This window comes from Typopeltis vanoorti, chromosome 9, assembly GCF_054136105.1.
Source record: "Typopeltis vanoorti isolate ZY-2024b chromosome 9, IOZ_Tvanoo_1.0, whole genome shotgun sequence".
In the NCBI taxonomy this organism is placed as follows: domain Eukaryota; kingdom Metazoa; phylum Arthropoda; class Arachnida; order Uropygi; family Thelyphonidae; genus Typopeltis; species Typopeltis vanoorti.
The window spans coordinates 64,282,501-64,298,961 of record NC_143557.1 but is presented as its reverse complement, the minus strand read 5'-3'; the positions used below and the strand labels follow the sequence as shown (position 1 = coordinate 64,298,961).

At 34.1% G+C, this 16,461-nt stretch overlaps 1 protein-coding gene across 1 annotated transcript in view; it reads left to right on the top strand.

The window, feature by feature from the left end:
- LOC150103097 (putative ATP-dependent RNA helicase TDRD12) overlaps positions 1–16,461 on the top strand; it is a 623,943-nt gene that overhangs the window by 515,179 nt on the left and 92,303 nt on the right. The gene's annotated exons all lie outside the window — the stretch shown is intronic.

Genomic DNA, 16,461 nt, shown 5'->3' with positions numbered 1-16,461 from the left:
GCCAGGAGTATCAGAAGTAAGAAATATGAAATTGTTGCATTGATTGAGCTTATGTGCCCGAAAATAGTTGGAATAAGTAAAACATGGTTGTGATTATTTTTTACATCAGTTTCATCTTTCTCCCAAAATTTTTTTTTTTTAATTTTTCTAAATATTTATCTATATCTAACAAAACTTACAATTCATTTAATGCTTATTCTTAGATTTTAAATAATAATGAGGTTCTTGCTGATCATTATGTAATGATTCATTATTTACATTTTCTGAATGGGTACTAGTTTCAGAATTATCTGATGCTAGAGATAATTGGGAATTTACATCTCCCAATTCATCATCATCGAATTCCTGCCATGTAACCTCAAGGGGTGTACAGGATATGATAGTACTACATGAAAAATTTACATCATTACTAACTTCTTATCTACAATTTTCAATCTACATATCTACAATATCTACAATTTACTGTTTCAGTCCATTTCTTTTGTCGGCTGGTGTCAAGGTTGTGAATGAGTCATCTGCAATGTAAGGATCGCCACACTCTAGATATTCTTGATACAGGTCGGAGGAGTTCCATATCTACAAATCATATTCAAGAACCTTCTTGCAATAGTCTTTGAGTTTGATCTTTCATTGAGGCTGCTTCTGGAAATCAAGTTAGCATATCTATGGCTACTAGAATATGCTTATTGCATTTTTTAGTAGTTGGCAGTGGACCTACTACATCAATAGGAACAGCCTAAAAATATCTTGTTGGAATTGGAAATGGTTGTAGTGGAGCCTCTGAAAGGAGTTCATTATTGACATTTATGACGTGATATTACACATGTATGTCACTCTTCATACCTTTCCGTATGTAACATTCTTTTATTCTTTCCCAAGTTCTAGAAAATCCTTAGTGTCCTTCCAAGTCAAAATCATGGAAAGTGTACATAATCCAAGAAATCATTTGAGCTTATGCCAGTATTTTCACTCTCAACTTTTGGCTTCTATTTGTCTAAATAGGAGTAATCCATCATTATCTAAATGCAAGTTTTCCAGGTTTAAAGATGTATCTTGAGTTTCATCCCTCAATACTGCTTCATAAATTTTTGATTACAGGATCATCTTTCTGAGCTTGAACAAGCCCATCCTTTTTCCAAATTTGTGAACTAAGTTCCTTATTCATTTTATGAACAACATGAATTTTGAACTAAAAACAAATAGAGAGAGAATGGCAACTAGAGAATTTTGGTCTTTAGGACGTTTTTAAGAAAACGTGACATTCGGGAGAATGTTAATAGAAGATTCCAAAAAGGAATTGTAGCATTATGAATCTTTAAAGTGGAAAAGTTGAGACTGTCAACAAGTGATTAGTAAATAAAAGAAAATATCTGAGTAAACATTCTAATTCAACGTTTGAAGAAATGCTAATGGAAAGTTTCATCTTCTAATGGTGCCAGATCTATTTATTATTCTATTGGAAAAAGCAACCGAATTAGTAAAATCTGAAATTGTCAAGTGGCTTAACTTAAAGAGCTCTACCATGATACTCTTATTTATGAAATAGTAAAAGAAACTGTTTCTTTTTTTGGTAAAAAATTTGGCGACTTGCGCATCATATTGAACTGTGCGAGGTAAGATTAATTATATTCCTGTGAAACAGGAGGAACTGGAACAAATGTATGCTAAATGAGGAAGTAAAAAAAAGGATTCCATGGAAATGAAGAAGTAGTTATACCAACTGAGCTATGGGGGGCTCTAAAATAGTGATTAGAGGTAAGAATATCAAACAAGTGGAAAATTGTTTGTATATTTTCAAGGAACTATTCAAGAAGTATATTAAAAATGCCAAGAAATTATGTTCTTGTTTAATCCTTTATCCAAGTGTGAGCAAGCTAAGGTTGTGCATAAGTATATTCATGGTGAAGCTACTTGTATATAGAGGTTCGTGACTTCACATTAATTGTCTTAGTATCCCATAATGCAAAGCATAAATCCTTAGACGTGTAATGCTAAGCATTATGGACCTTGATTGAGTTCTCGTTAGTGAGAACTAGATTTAGAAGAGATACGAAGGTTGAAGTAATGCAGAAGTCACATATTTCCCATATACAAGTAGTAAAAATGTGTAACACCTTATTATTAGAATACTCTGGATTAAAGCTAGATATAGAAAGTTTTTTTACTTAGTTAAAAATTTAAAATGCCAAGAAATTATATGCTTGTTTAATTCTTTATCCAAATGTAAGCAAAGTTTGCATGTGAAGTATCTTCATAACTTGGCTGCTGTATATAGGATAAAGGTTTAAACAAGAATATAATTTCTTAGCATTTATAATTTAATTTATACTGACATGACCTTAATTGGGCCCTTCAATGGATGCTTTACTCTGGGAGATGAGCAGTTGTGCTCAGTGGTAAATTTGGTTTCTCACTGAGTGGAACCACCACCACCGAGCTTCATAGAGTGATTTGAAAGCTAATGATTTAAAACAATGCTTTGGGTCACTCATTAAGATTAAAGTGATCTGAGGGATTGTCTAGTGTTTTGAGATGACCCTTTACTTATAGAAAAGTCGAAACTGGATAGTGGCCTTCCCATAATGCTTAGCATTATACACATAGTGAAAGGATGTGTGCTTTGCATTATGGGATATTAAGGCAATTAATGTGAAGTCATGAATCTTTATATACGAGTAACCTAGTCATGAAGATAATTCATGCAGAAGCTTTGTTTGCTAACACTTGGATAAATGATTAAATAAGGATATCATTTCCTATCTTATAATTTCTTAGAAATTCAAAGAAGAATTGCTGTGGCAAAAGAAGTATTAAAGAAAAAGAGATAATTTATTACATGTAAGGTAAGTAAAGACATGCAGAAAAGATTTATAAAAACATTTGTTTGGAGCATATTCTTATATGGTTGTAAGACTTCATTTCATCTCACTTCAACTGACAGCAGTAGACCAGAAAAGAATCAAAGCATTTGAAATGTACTGTTGGAGAGTGCTTGCTAGGAGTAAATTGGAGAGAAAGAAAAACTAATGAAGTCTTGCATGAAATAAAAGAGAACTGAATATTGAAGAAGACAATCACAGAAAGAAAGATGATATTCCTAGGACACGTATGAAGACATAACCTCTAGATTATAAATGTATTAGAAAGAAAATACCACAGAAAAGAAGAAGAGGAGGACAGCTGAAATATATACTCTTGGAGTAAGTGTTTAGATTAATCTGAAGAGATTATAAAGTATGAAAGAGGAAAGCTGGAAAAGTGAACTCTCCATAGTGACAGGAACCTGTTCATTAGAATGTTTGTGATGAATAGTTAAGGCAGTCTAGAGATCCTTCAGTATCAAACCCAATATCCAGTAATGGATATTGGGTTTGATGTGGAAAAGTGTAATTTTGTATCTTAGGATGAAAAGATTACAAGCTGTGTACTGTGATATAACTGAATTTTGGAAATTGTTGAAACTAGAGATTTGCAGGTGAAGGAATATTATGTGGAGTTAACATTCAGATGGCACGTTGCCAAATTGTTCAAAATAGATTATAAGATTACTTGTTGATTGAAGAACAAGTAAATATAAGGAACTTTTTATTCCTCTTTATAAGGCTTTGATGGGACATCATCCAGATACTGTATACAGATCTTGTCACTTAGATTTTGAGGATTAGAAAGTATGGTAGAAGATTTGGATTTAAGTGACCAGCATTGTGAGTGGTCTGTGAAATGCTCCTTACAAGGAGCATTAAAGGTTTTATAGGATGAATGCAGGAGAAATTTTTCAGTAGAGGTGTCAGAACATAGGGTCATCCTTGGAAATTGACTAAGACTGTGGTTTACAAGAGTATTGGGGTTAGATTTTTTTTTTTTTTTTTTGCATGAAATATGATGATTGAGTGGAATGGATTGCCAGAATTTGTTATGAGTGCTTTGTCAGTAATGTGCTCAAAGGAGGAGTATGATAGGAATTGTGTCAACAGAGTTAGTGTGGGCATCTTGTGATGAGTCCTCAGATTCCATGGTGGCTGTGCAGGGGCACGCCAGTGGTGTCTAGCGCCTGTGTGCAAAACTTTAGTTGGTACCCCCCTATACCCAGTAGCACGCCAGTAGTGTCTGAAGCCTGTGTGCAAACTTTAGTTGCCGCCCCTATCCCCCCCCCCCCCCAAAAATAAAAAAAATCACTTTAAAAAACGTTTTTTTTTTTTTTTTTTTTTTTTTTTTTTATTTATTTTTTTTTTTTAAGTATTTCCTCCTCTTTGGCACCTTTACGGTCCTGGTGCCTGTGTGTATTGCACATATGGCCGGCACGCCCCTTGTGCCTGTGCAATAGTAATAATTCTTATACTGCTAAAAACTAGATGGCAACATCTAGTTTTTATACATCCTACACAGTCTTTTATCCTGGACTAGTTTGAAGACATCACTATTAACACTAATGTAATTGATTAGACTTTGTTATGAATACCTCAAAACTGATAATTACACTGCAGTCAGAGGATATATCAAACAGTTTTCGATTTAGAATCTTATGAAAGTTATTGTAAACCCATAGTATGTTAGTACCATGGTTGGGCTATGTTTATATTTTTATATTTTATTTATTTATTTATACACACATGCACGCATATATAGAGTTAGTGTGGGCCTCTGATGAGTTTTCAGCTTCCACGGTGCCTCTGCAATGATAATAATTCTTATATTGCTAAAAACTATGTAGATTTCAACAACCATTTCCTATTTCAAAGCCCTATAGTGCTCTTTTATCCTGAAAGACATCACTATTACCACTAATGTAATTAGTGGTAGTAATAGTAGTAGTGATGTACTATAGCAGTGGTTCTCAACCTTTTATGCTTCACTTACCCCCTGGAAATGTGTATGTAACTGGCATACCCCTTGTATCTTCTCTTCCATCTAAGACAAGTTGAGTCTTCTCTATTCCTTGCTGTTTGAAAAAGTTCCTTAATATGTTCTGCATCTCGAGATGTTCTTTATTAATTTCAGTCAGGTCTTCTTTTTTCAGTTGGAAAAGTATTGATTAGGACGTTAGGAAGTCTGTCTGCGTACAGGGTGACCAAACTATCTCAGTTGTTGTTTTCTAATTTTTTCTATTATTGTCTTTTTATTCAATAATTCTCGTCTCACTGTGCTGTTTGTTTTCTTTTCTATCCAACTTGTTCTATTTATTTTTCTTAAGCATTTCATTTCAAATGCCAGCAGTTTTTTCTCCTCTTTTTTCTTAACTGTTCATGCTTCTGCTCCATAGATGACTGTTGGTATAATTATTGATTCGTATAATTTGATTTTAGCTTGCTTAGATATCTTGTTTATTTTCCAGATTTTCTGTAATTTTCCCATTGGTGGTCCATCCTATTGTTATTCTGTGTTTGATTGTTTAGAGTTCATCTATTGTTTCTGTTAGTTTTGATCTAAGATATATGAAGTTGCCTACTTGTTCTATTTGTTCTCCATTTAGGGTGGCTGAGATGGTAGTTCCATTCCTCCCTATTTTCATCACTTTTGTCTTTTGTATATTTATTGTCATGTCATATGTTTTACAGGTTTTGTTTAGCTTATCAATCTTTGTAGTTCATTTGGGGTTCTTGCAATAAGAACGAGATCATCTGCATATTTGATATTATTTATGTTTAAACCATTGACATTGATTCCAGGCTCATTGTCTATTGCCTTCTTTACAACTTCATCCAGATATATGTTGATAAGCATGGGGATAATGGGCATCCTTGCATTACTCCTTTTTGGATCTCTATGGGTTCTGTTGTGTGTCCTTTTTAATTATTGCATTTGTCTTAGAGTAATATTTTATCAGAAATTGTATTATATATTTGTCTGTTGCTTTTTCTAGTAGAACTTTAAGAAGGATTTCTCTGTTGATGCTATCAAAAGTTTGTTTAAAGTCCATAAAACAACAATATAGTTCTTTATGGTCTTCCCAGCTGAGCTCTGCTAGTTGGTGCAATGTGAAAATCTGGTCTATTGTTAAATAATTTCCTCAGAAACCAGCTTGCTCTATGCCTATCAGTTCTTCATAGGTGTTTTTTAATCTATTTTGTATAATTCTTACGAATATTTTATAGGTGTGGCAGAGTAAATTGATTGGTCTGCAATTTCTGCAGTCTCTTTTGTCTCCTTTCTTGTATATTGGGATGATCTTTCCAGTCATTTGGGATCTCTCCTGTTTGTAGTATTTTATTGAATAGGGTTGTTAAATATTCTATTGATGTGCTGCCTCCATATGACCACAGTTCAGTAGGGATAGTATCAATGCCTGGTGCTTTATTGTTTTTCATCTGTTTTATTGCATATCTAACTTCTTGTAAAATTTTTGGGTGGTCATTATTTTCTTCTATTGTTGGCATTGTAGTTTTGTTTCCTTGGTGAAAGATAGTCTTAAAATGGTTTGACCAGATTTTTCTTATATCTTCAATATAACCATTTTTCTTTGGCTTTTTTGCATAGGTTATCAACTTTATTTTTCAGTGCTCTATTTTTCTCTATTCTCTTCATTGTTTTGTTGGTTTACAGGTATCTTGGCCTCTCTTTTCTCTTTTATTGTAGCTACAATTTCTTGGGTTATCCACTGTTTGTTTATTTTGGGTTTGGTACCTAGAGTGTCTTTTGCAATTGATAACACTGTTTCTTTTCCTTCTTCCTGGTATTTTCTGCTGTTCTAGAAGATGGAGGGTTTTAATTTCTAGCACATGTTTCTAAAAATCGACTTCTGCTTGAGCTGTCTTTTAGTTTTGATAGGTGGATGTTTTCTTCTTTTCTGATATTGTTTTTCCTGTTGAATTTTATCTTCACTTTGGCAATTAATATTTCGTAGCTCATTGTCAAAATCAAAGCTTCTTGATATTCATACATTATTTACTGATCATTTCCATTGTTTGTTTATGATGATATAGTCTGCAGTTTTTTATATTACCATCTGGGGATGTCCATGTATATTTATTATTAGGGTGTTGATAAAACAATGTGTTTGCAATCATTAGATCATTTGCCTTACAGAAGTGGAGTAATTGTTCTCTTCTGTCGTTAAGCTTTCCGTATCCAAATTTCCCCATCACATCTTTTTTGTTTGCTGTGAACTGTCCTATTTTATTGTTAAAATCTCCCATCACTATCATGAGTTCTCTATTTTCAGAATTATCTATTCTTGTTGTAGTTCTTCATAGAAATTTTCTATTTCTTCCTCTGAATGGTTACTGTCTGGTGCATATATTTAGATTATTTTAATTGTTTGACCTTTTCCTTTTGCTTGAAGTTTGGTTGTGATTATTCTAGGAGACACTGGTTTTATTTCAATTACTGAGTGTGTAAGTTTCTTCTCAATTAATAATGCAACTCCTTCTTTGTGTATGTTATCTTTTCTTCCTGAGAAGTATAGTCTTCCTTCTGGTAAATCCATGAATCCATCCTCACCAATGTGTCTCTGATAAACCTAAAATACTCCATTTCAGTCTTTTTAAATTTTCCTGGACTAATTGCACTTTTCCAGGTCGGTATAATGATCTTATGTTGAGGGTGGCTACGTGTTTCATGTCCTTGGCTGACCACATTGCTGATTTCTCACCTACTCTATGTGGTCTTCGAGTAGGCACGTCGGCTATCCCATACGCAGTAGCACTATCTCGGTTTGTAGAATTTCTCCGGCTCATGGAAGTTAGTGGCATAATAATGTAGCCAGTTTGCCATGCCTCTGCTACATCCTTTGGTCCACGGCTCTTTACTCGTTATTCAGAGCAACCCATTTGGGTTTCCCCCATCTACCACCCAGGGGATGCGCCTCGTAGGAGTGTGGTCTCCCCAAAGACCCCTTGTATAGATAGATAAAACTATAGTTATAGTATAACAATGGAATAAAATACACACACATTAAATTTTGTATTCATAAATTACATATATCAATAAACACAAAGAGTAACATAAACAATTTAACAAATCTTATAACATTATAAACATTTTACTGGGTATCAGTGAGATGGTTGCGCTTGTTCGGTTCATCAGTGGTTGGTGTTATCTTGCTAAGGTAGAGTTGCAAGTCATCATCAACATCCAGCCTCTTCCTATATTTATTTTTTAAAGCAGTTAAAGATGAAAAACCAGTTTCACATAAACAAGTTGTTGTGAAAGGTAACAAATATTTGACTGCAATTTTTGACAAAGTTGTATATTCCTTCTCCATTCCACTTCAAAAACTAATCAGTGAATTTTTGGAATGAATGTATTTTAAACTATTGTCACAAGATATCTCAATCAACTCTTCTTTATTGGACAATGAAAGCTTACATTTTTCTAAATCACATGTAAGGGATCTTGAATCCATTCTTGTCTTTCATTAGGGAGTGGAAAATAATGCCTTATAAGAGTTTTAAGAATGCTTAAGCTAACGATTATTTGTTGTCTGATGTCATCAAAGTCTGCAATCTTTTGCTCACTTTCTTTAAGAAATGAATCTACTCACTGAAATTAGTCACAGCTGTTCCTTTTTAATTCTGTTTTCCCAGAGATTTTTTGTTTTCTTACCATGTCCTCTGTTTTCTTCTGAACATATAACATATCAACATTGTCTCCTTGCAATGATAAGTTCCAAATATTTATTTTTTCAAAAATATCAGCTAAATATGCTAACTGTAAAAACCATTCTAAGTCTTGTAGTCTCGAAGAAGGTCAAAACTCATGGTCCATGAAAAAAAGGCATACTTCATTGTGGAGTTCAAATAAATGGCAAAGAATATTTTCTCATGACAACCAATGTACTTCTGTGTGAAGTAGCAATCTCTTATGCAGGCTAACCATTTCTTCACAGATAACTGAAAAAAAGTCTAGACTTCAATAGTCATGTTTTGATGAAATTAACCATTTGTACACTTTCATCCAGAACTCTTTTTAAATCATCAGAGAGAAATTTACCTATCAGCACTTCATGGTGAAGACAACAATGAGTTAACTTATATTCTGGTGCAACTTGTTTTATATGACCTGCTAGCTCTGTGATATGTTATGTCACTCATTGCTTTTGCTCCCTGACATACAATTTTTCCATTCAAGGTTGCTTCTGGCAAAAAATGAATCAATCATATTAAAAATATCCTCACCCATAGTAGAAGTTTTGAGAGGCTTACAAAATTAAATATCTTCAAATATTGCATCCTGGAATTTTCCATGCACAAAAACAAGTAATTGAGCTAGCTCAGCTATGTCTGTTGACTCATTCACTTGTATGGCAAACCACAGGCTACATTGAATAGCTTGAATGAGTTTGGTCCTTAATATTACAGGCCATATCTTTAATTCTCCTGGAAACTGTGTTGTTTGACAAAGGAATGGTTCTGACAAGGTTTGCCTCTTTTTTTTTTACCAACATACAAGAAGCTATTTCTTCTGCTGCTGGAAGAATGAGTGACTCGCCTATTGTGTGAGCCTTTCTGGCTTTGGAAATTTGAAGGCTAAATTTGCAAGATGCTTTAAGTGCACTTTCATTTTCTTCTACACCAGAAAAATGTTTAATTACAGTTTTTCTATTACTCAAGTCTTCCAAAAGATGTTCAGAATAGCTTAAGGGCTTATTTTTTAAATGCTCATGTTTTGTTTCAGTGTGTCTCTGTAAAAGAGATGGTTTCATAAAATGGATTTCAGAACAACACATTGCAAATATGATTCATGATATTTATGTTTTTTAATTTTTTTTATCACTTGATTGTTTAAGATTTAATCTTTTTTTTTTTAATTACTGCTGAATCCACCTCTTTACTCACATGGGATGATGACATAGTCGTAGATGTAGAAGCAATCGGCTCCATGTTATTTTTTTTCTTAATTATCCATGTTTTAAGACACTTTAGAAACACGTTCATTTAACTTCACAGTAAACTGAAGACTAAAAATAACTAAGCACAGCAAGTGAAATAAATCACAACAAATACATAGAGCAGTAAGAAGGCACATTCACTCACTTAGAATGGATGTTTTGACTGGGCAATGAGCAGTTCAGGTGGGTTCAGCTCTGTTAGGGAGAGGGAGGGAGGGGAGGATTGACAAATGTGTATAGACACAAACTACAGTGCTGTGCTTCATCACTCAGTTCTCAGAAATTAATCATTATCAGTATTGCCAACTTAGCGACTTTGTAACTAGATCTACTGACTTTTGAGCTCTCACGGCATACCCTCGAAAATTTTACCACATACCCCAAGTGGTACATATATGAGGGTTGTTTGAAAAGTTTGGCAAAAAAATAAGTTAAACACATTTTTTTTTTTGGAAAAAAATCGCCTTTATTTCTCAATATAGTCTCCATCGAGGTGTACACATTTGGTCCAGCGAGTTTCCAATTTTTTCATCCCATCTAAAAAGTTGGATTTGTCAAATTGTGCAAAATATTCATTGATGACATCCTTGTTTGAAGAAAATGTTTTCCCACCAAGCCAAATTTTTAAGTTTGGAAACTGGTATGAAAGAAGTCACATGGGGCCAAGTCCAGAGAATATGATGGATTTGGAACTGATTCGAACCTCAATTCGTGCAATTTTGCCATTGCAACGGATGATGTGTGGGACAGTGCATTATCTTGATGAAAGAGCACTTTTTTGTATACCAATCTTGGCTATTTTTTTCTTCAGTTCTTCTTTTAAACAGTCCAACAATGACGCTTCCCAAATAGTCTAATATGATAATTCCTTGGAAATCCCAAAAAACAGTGGGCATCACCTTCCCAGCTGACAAAATGGTCTTCGCTTTTTTCGGTGCTCTTTTACTAGGCATTGTTCACTGTTTTGACTGCTGCTTGGACTCAGGTGTGTAGTGGTGGATCCAAGTTTCATCTGCAGTCATGAATCTATGCAAAAAATCCTGCAAATTGCGATTAAACATTGCCAAACATTGCATTGAAATGTCTTTTCGCATGCATTTTTGATCGACAGTCAACAATTGCGGCATTCATCGTGCTCACATCTTTTTTTCATGTGCAATTTTTCATTCAGGATATTATACACCCTTCAGTTGAGACGCCTACAATCTCACGCACTTTCACTTCACTTTCTTCCATAATGATACCATGGATTTTGTCAATCATTTCCTTCATAGATGACCTCAGTCTGGTGTCTGGAGTGCGCTTCATCTTCAATGGATTTATGACCACATTTAAACTCATTTAACCAAAAATAAATAGTCTTTAATGCTGGTGCAGAGTTCCCTTGAACTGCATCTAACTCGACTTTGACCTGTGCAGCTATCCACTTCTCAAAAATAAAAGTGTTTTATCACTGCACAAAACTAATTTTTCTTCATTTTTATGAAAAATGTGAACACATTCATTTTAAATGTTTGCCAAACGAGAACTATGCATCTTACATGGCTAAAATTTTGCCAGGCAGGGGTCATGAAAAAGATAATACGTGCCGACACTGGTATGAATGAATGAATGAATGAATGAATGAATTGTGTCTCTGTCTATTGGAAATTTACCAAACTTTTCAAACAACCCTCATACACCATGGTGTCAATAGCTTGAGAATCCTTATCCTGTAGTGATGAATTAGTGTTAATAGCACATACACACAATACAGTAACCTTGCCCTAAAAACCAAACCTGAAACCCTCTTATTGGAGGCTACTTTAGGCCTCCAGTAAGCAGGATGTTGATCTAACACCAGCTATGAAATTCATCTGTCACCTAAAGATGAGAGATGAATTTCCCAAATATCCATTCCCATGGCAGGATTTTAACCTGCAGTCTGTTTGTTAGAGAGTGGGGGATGTTATCCACGTGATAAGCCAAACCATCAAATTTGCTGTTTTTGTCCTTCTCCTAATGCCACAAACCATTCTGAACTTTTGATGGTCTTTCTTTAAATTGATTTTCTGTAGTGTAACTGTCAAAAGAGTGAAGTCATCTTCCTTGGAGATTTTAATGCTTACAATTCCAGCTGGCTTTCCTTTTCCAACTGCACTGATCCAGCATGTTGAAATGCAGAAGCATTTACTATCACTTTTCTCATGGAAATTGTTCCCTTCCCTTCAAGAATTCCAGATAATCCTAACCATTCTCCAAACACTTTTGATCTCTTCCTCACTAGTGACTTTTCTAAGTATACTGTGGATTTTGTTCTCTAGGTAATTCAGACCACAATCTAATGTTGATTTCTTCTCCTGTGGTGTAACACTTACACTGCCTGTCATTTGTGTGTTGTCAGGCGTTATTAGGATGCCAACCTGGGATAAATAATCCTCATGATTTTTTTTGCCTCATTTCCTTGGTTTTTACACTGAACACATCACTGAAGCAATTCTTATTGGCACAGAAATATTAATTTATCATTCCACTTTAAATTCTCATCCCTTAACTAAGTCTTTGTTTTCTGAGACAAATCTTAACCATTAAATTACTTTTCAAATTCTCTCACTTGAATTCCCTCTAAAGTAATAGAGAAAACCAGTAACCCTCAGTGTCTGTACTACCTGGAAATCATACAGCTAATAAAGGTTGCCAATGTGAATTCTTTAATGGTTCATTAGCAGGAAATATCCTTATATCACACAACTTTGGCAAATGTCATTGTAAAGCTTGAGGACTTTCAAGTGGTTATTCTTGATTTCTCTGAGACATTTTATCAATTTATCACAAAGGTCTATTGAATAAGTAAGCTCATTGATATCTGTCTTATGTCTTCTGCAAATGGATTTCCAGTTCTCTCTATGGTTGCATGTTTCATGTGATAGCAGATGGACCTCTTAACATTGGAACTAATGCAAGGACTCGACAAGGCTCTCTTTCATTTACTCCTCTCCTTCTGCTTATAATTGACAATATACAGTTTTGCTGATGACTGCACACTTCTTTCTCATTTGATAGCTATACACTACATAAATTACTAACATTTCCAGAATGTCCATTTCTAGAACTTTGAATCTGATCCCCAAGCCATTCTTTAGCAGGGTCTGATAAACCTGTTATTTCAGTGACAGTAAAACTCAATCCTGTTTTATTTCTTTTCTTTATATTAACGAAAAACACAAATAATTAATACTGTTTATTTAAGGCCATATATTTCTGCCTGAACATTACAGGCCATCATCAGTGGTGACAGTAGTAATTAACTATTGATCTATTGAGAAATAGTAATTAACTGATGTTGAATCAGAAAGAGTGGGGAATTATTGTCCTAAGGATAACACATGATTTTCTCTGACCCTTGTATTAATTAAATTTGGTGAAGGGATTGGGGGGGGGGGGAATTCAGACCAAACTTAGACAAAAACAAAACTAATAACGACTGCTACTAGATCAGCATAACATTTTCTCGAAATCATCCTCATCCACCAGTGCTGGATGGCATACAAAATCAAAATTCTAAAGTAGAGTCTGCTTTCTCAGTTATTCAGGTCCAGGTTATCTTCGTATCATTCTTAAATTCAGTGAGCATTTGATTTATAAAATTACCCACTATAAATATATATGTTACGGTTAAAGTGATAAATCCTGTTATTATTAATAATTACCGGTTAAAGTGAATAATTTATGAGAATTAATCACTTTAACTGGTTAAAGTGAATAATTCTTAGGGGAGTCTGGTAAATGTAATAAAAACATGTTTATAGGTTTTATATATAGGTTTTCATTCTCAATATAAATTATGACAGCTTAGGTTAGGTTAGTTTATAATGAAAAAAAGTAAGGAAAGTACTTCTTTTGCACTCAATGAAATCAGAAATCATTATAAACTAACCTAACCTGACCTGGATGTTGAACCAGAGTGTAGTCGTAGTTTGTTGTGGGCAGATTAACGAGGATGAAAGATAAACGTTGTTGTGAGCAGATAAATCGGGATAACAAATAAAAGTTGTTGTGGGCAGATGAATGGGATAATAGATAAACGTCATTGCTGTATCTCTTTCCTCATCAATGGAGAAAAACACAGATCAGTTCCTCTCTGATTTATCTATTATCCCCATTCATCTGCCCACAACAACTTTTATTTGTTATCCCCATTTATCTGCCCACAATCATTAAGCTCAGTCCACAACATTTATCTCTCATCCCCATTAATCTGCCCACGACAAACTATGACTACACTCTGGTTTGACGTGCGACATCCAGGTTAGTTTATGATTTCTGATTTCATTGAGTGCAAAAGAAGTACTTTCCTTACTTTTTTTTCATTATAAAGTAACCTTACCTTACCTAACCTAACTTAAGCTTATATAATTTCTATTGAGAATGAAAACCTATAAACATGTTTTTATCACATTTACCAGACTCCTCTAGGAATTATTCACCGGTTAAAGTAATTAATTCTGATTATTCAATTTTAACCAGTAATTATTAATAATAATTATATTGAATAAGTATTTGGTCATAGGCAACCAGCCTAATTTAGTCAATAACGCTGATGCCTTTTGTTGGATGTGAAGAACATTTATAAAGGCTTTTCAACTGTCAGTGAGTTAGTGAGTCTAATATGAAGGTAACAAGGTTTCTCCTCCTGGAAATGCAATTTTTTTCATCCTATAAATGGACAGAACAAGCACAATACGCTGGCCTCAGCCATTGGTTAGTGCAACCTCGCCAAAAGTTATAGGCATTCATCAGACTTGGCTAACAGCAGATGATTTTACAGTTACAGGGATGGAACGTGATAGTATTTTCAGGGAAGATAGGATATGGGGAGGAGTACTGCTGATGATAACGAATGAATTGCAACCAAAAAGAATAGGAGATGTTGGTAGGGTGGCTGTTCATTTGAACAGTCTGGTGTGTGATTATGACAAGCTTAGGGAGAAGCTTAAATCTGTTCCATGGCATAAAACAGTGCAGGGTAAGGATGCTAGTGTATGAGATATAGTTAAGGGTCATCCAGAGGAAGCAGTATTAAATTGTATACCTAGGGTATACAATTTTATACAAGCAAAATAGTTACCACTTTAAAAACTACAATGATCGTAAACAAAAAGTTAATTTCTGATGTGTAATAATAAACAACTCATTCCACAATACGGATTGATTACCCTATTATCGGAATAGATTCTCCTTCTTTTGACATGCGCAGAAGTGTCAAAGGGTCTCACATCTGTGGGCGTTGTTGGAACGTCCTTCTTGGCTCTATGGTTCGCCATCTTGTTGTAATGTTGTTCTTAATAAAAACAATTAATTGCTGGTTGATTACTAATCAAAATGTAGGGAAATTTATATTTATACTGCACCACCCTATATTTAGATTAGTCTATGTAAAATAGTAGAATCAATCTTCAATTAACTTAGCAGTCTCTTTATTCATACAGGCCGAATTTAATATTTTTCACTTAGGGCTCCCGCAAGGTTCGAACTTTTTATGAACGGTGCAGTGAAAAAGAATCAGGCACACACAATATTGAAATCAACAAAACAAAACATTTAATACAAGGTGTTATATGACAAATACATAAATTTAACTCTGCAAATAAGATAATACAATTAACTTAGTTCTTCATGTCAAAACATTCATATTAAATTAGATTTCAAATCTTCAGATACAAAATTCACAGTTCTCTTAATCACAAAGATTGTTCATGCTGATCAATATTACAGAATTTCTTGCTAAATAAATTTGCTGGTATCACTTAGTTACACTCTATATTTAACACTTAGCAAACACTTATAACATTATTAATCGCGGCAGTTATTGCTTCAAGGGGAATCATTTTCAACTTCTAACCTTGGCAAAATTCAGTGAAACGCCACAGTAAATGTTAGGATATTCGAGATGGAACTATCACTTAAACCTTCACACTAAAATAAAAATAAAATAGGACTATTCTTACCGAGATTAATCCTTAGCACATCAGATTCAATGTGAGCACATTTCAAACTATATTCACTTGTTACTCTGATGGAACACTATTCAAAAGAATTCTTCAAGGAGATAACTGAATTATTATTTATCGCGCTACACAATTCTTGACAGGCTTACTATAGGGCAGAATAATTATTCCATGTTTACTACTGTATAACAAATTGAGCTTTGTACCATCCTTCTTTAAAGCAATATAGGAATACTTAGTAATTCTAAAGCTTAGTGGATTTATTCTGAATCTTCTGTTAATCTGCAGTCTTTTAGTTATCATTACGGCACTAAATTCCTATTACTGACATCGCTGACTTTACTCTCAGCTATCTATAAGTTTTCTCCTCATCTCCGTACACTTCTGAATGCTACTTCCTTGAATTTCCTGCCCTTCAGTCTTCTTGTTTACTTTTACCTCTCGCTTATATGCCTTCCTTCTTCCCGCCTAAAACTTGTTCACTCCATCCAACTCATTAATTTCTCTTCTCCCAATTATCGAAGCTCACGCGTTCTATTTTATTTCTATCTCCATAGCAACGATCAAAACAGAACGTAAACATAAGCACTAACGTTACATAAGGTTATACCTTTACGCTGAGTAATGAAAAATAATAATAAAAATATT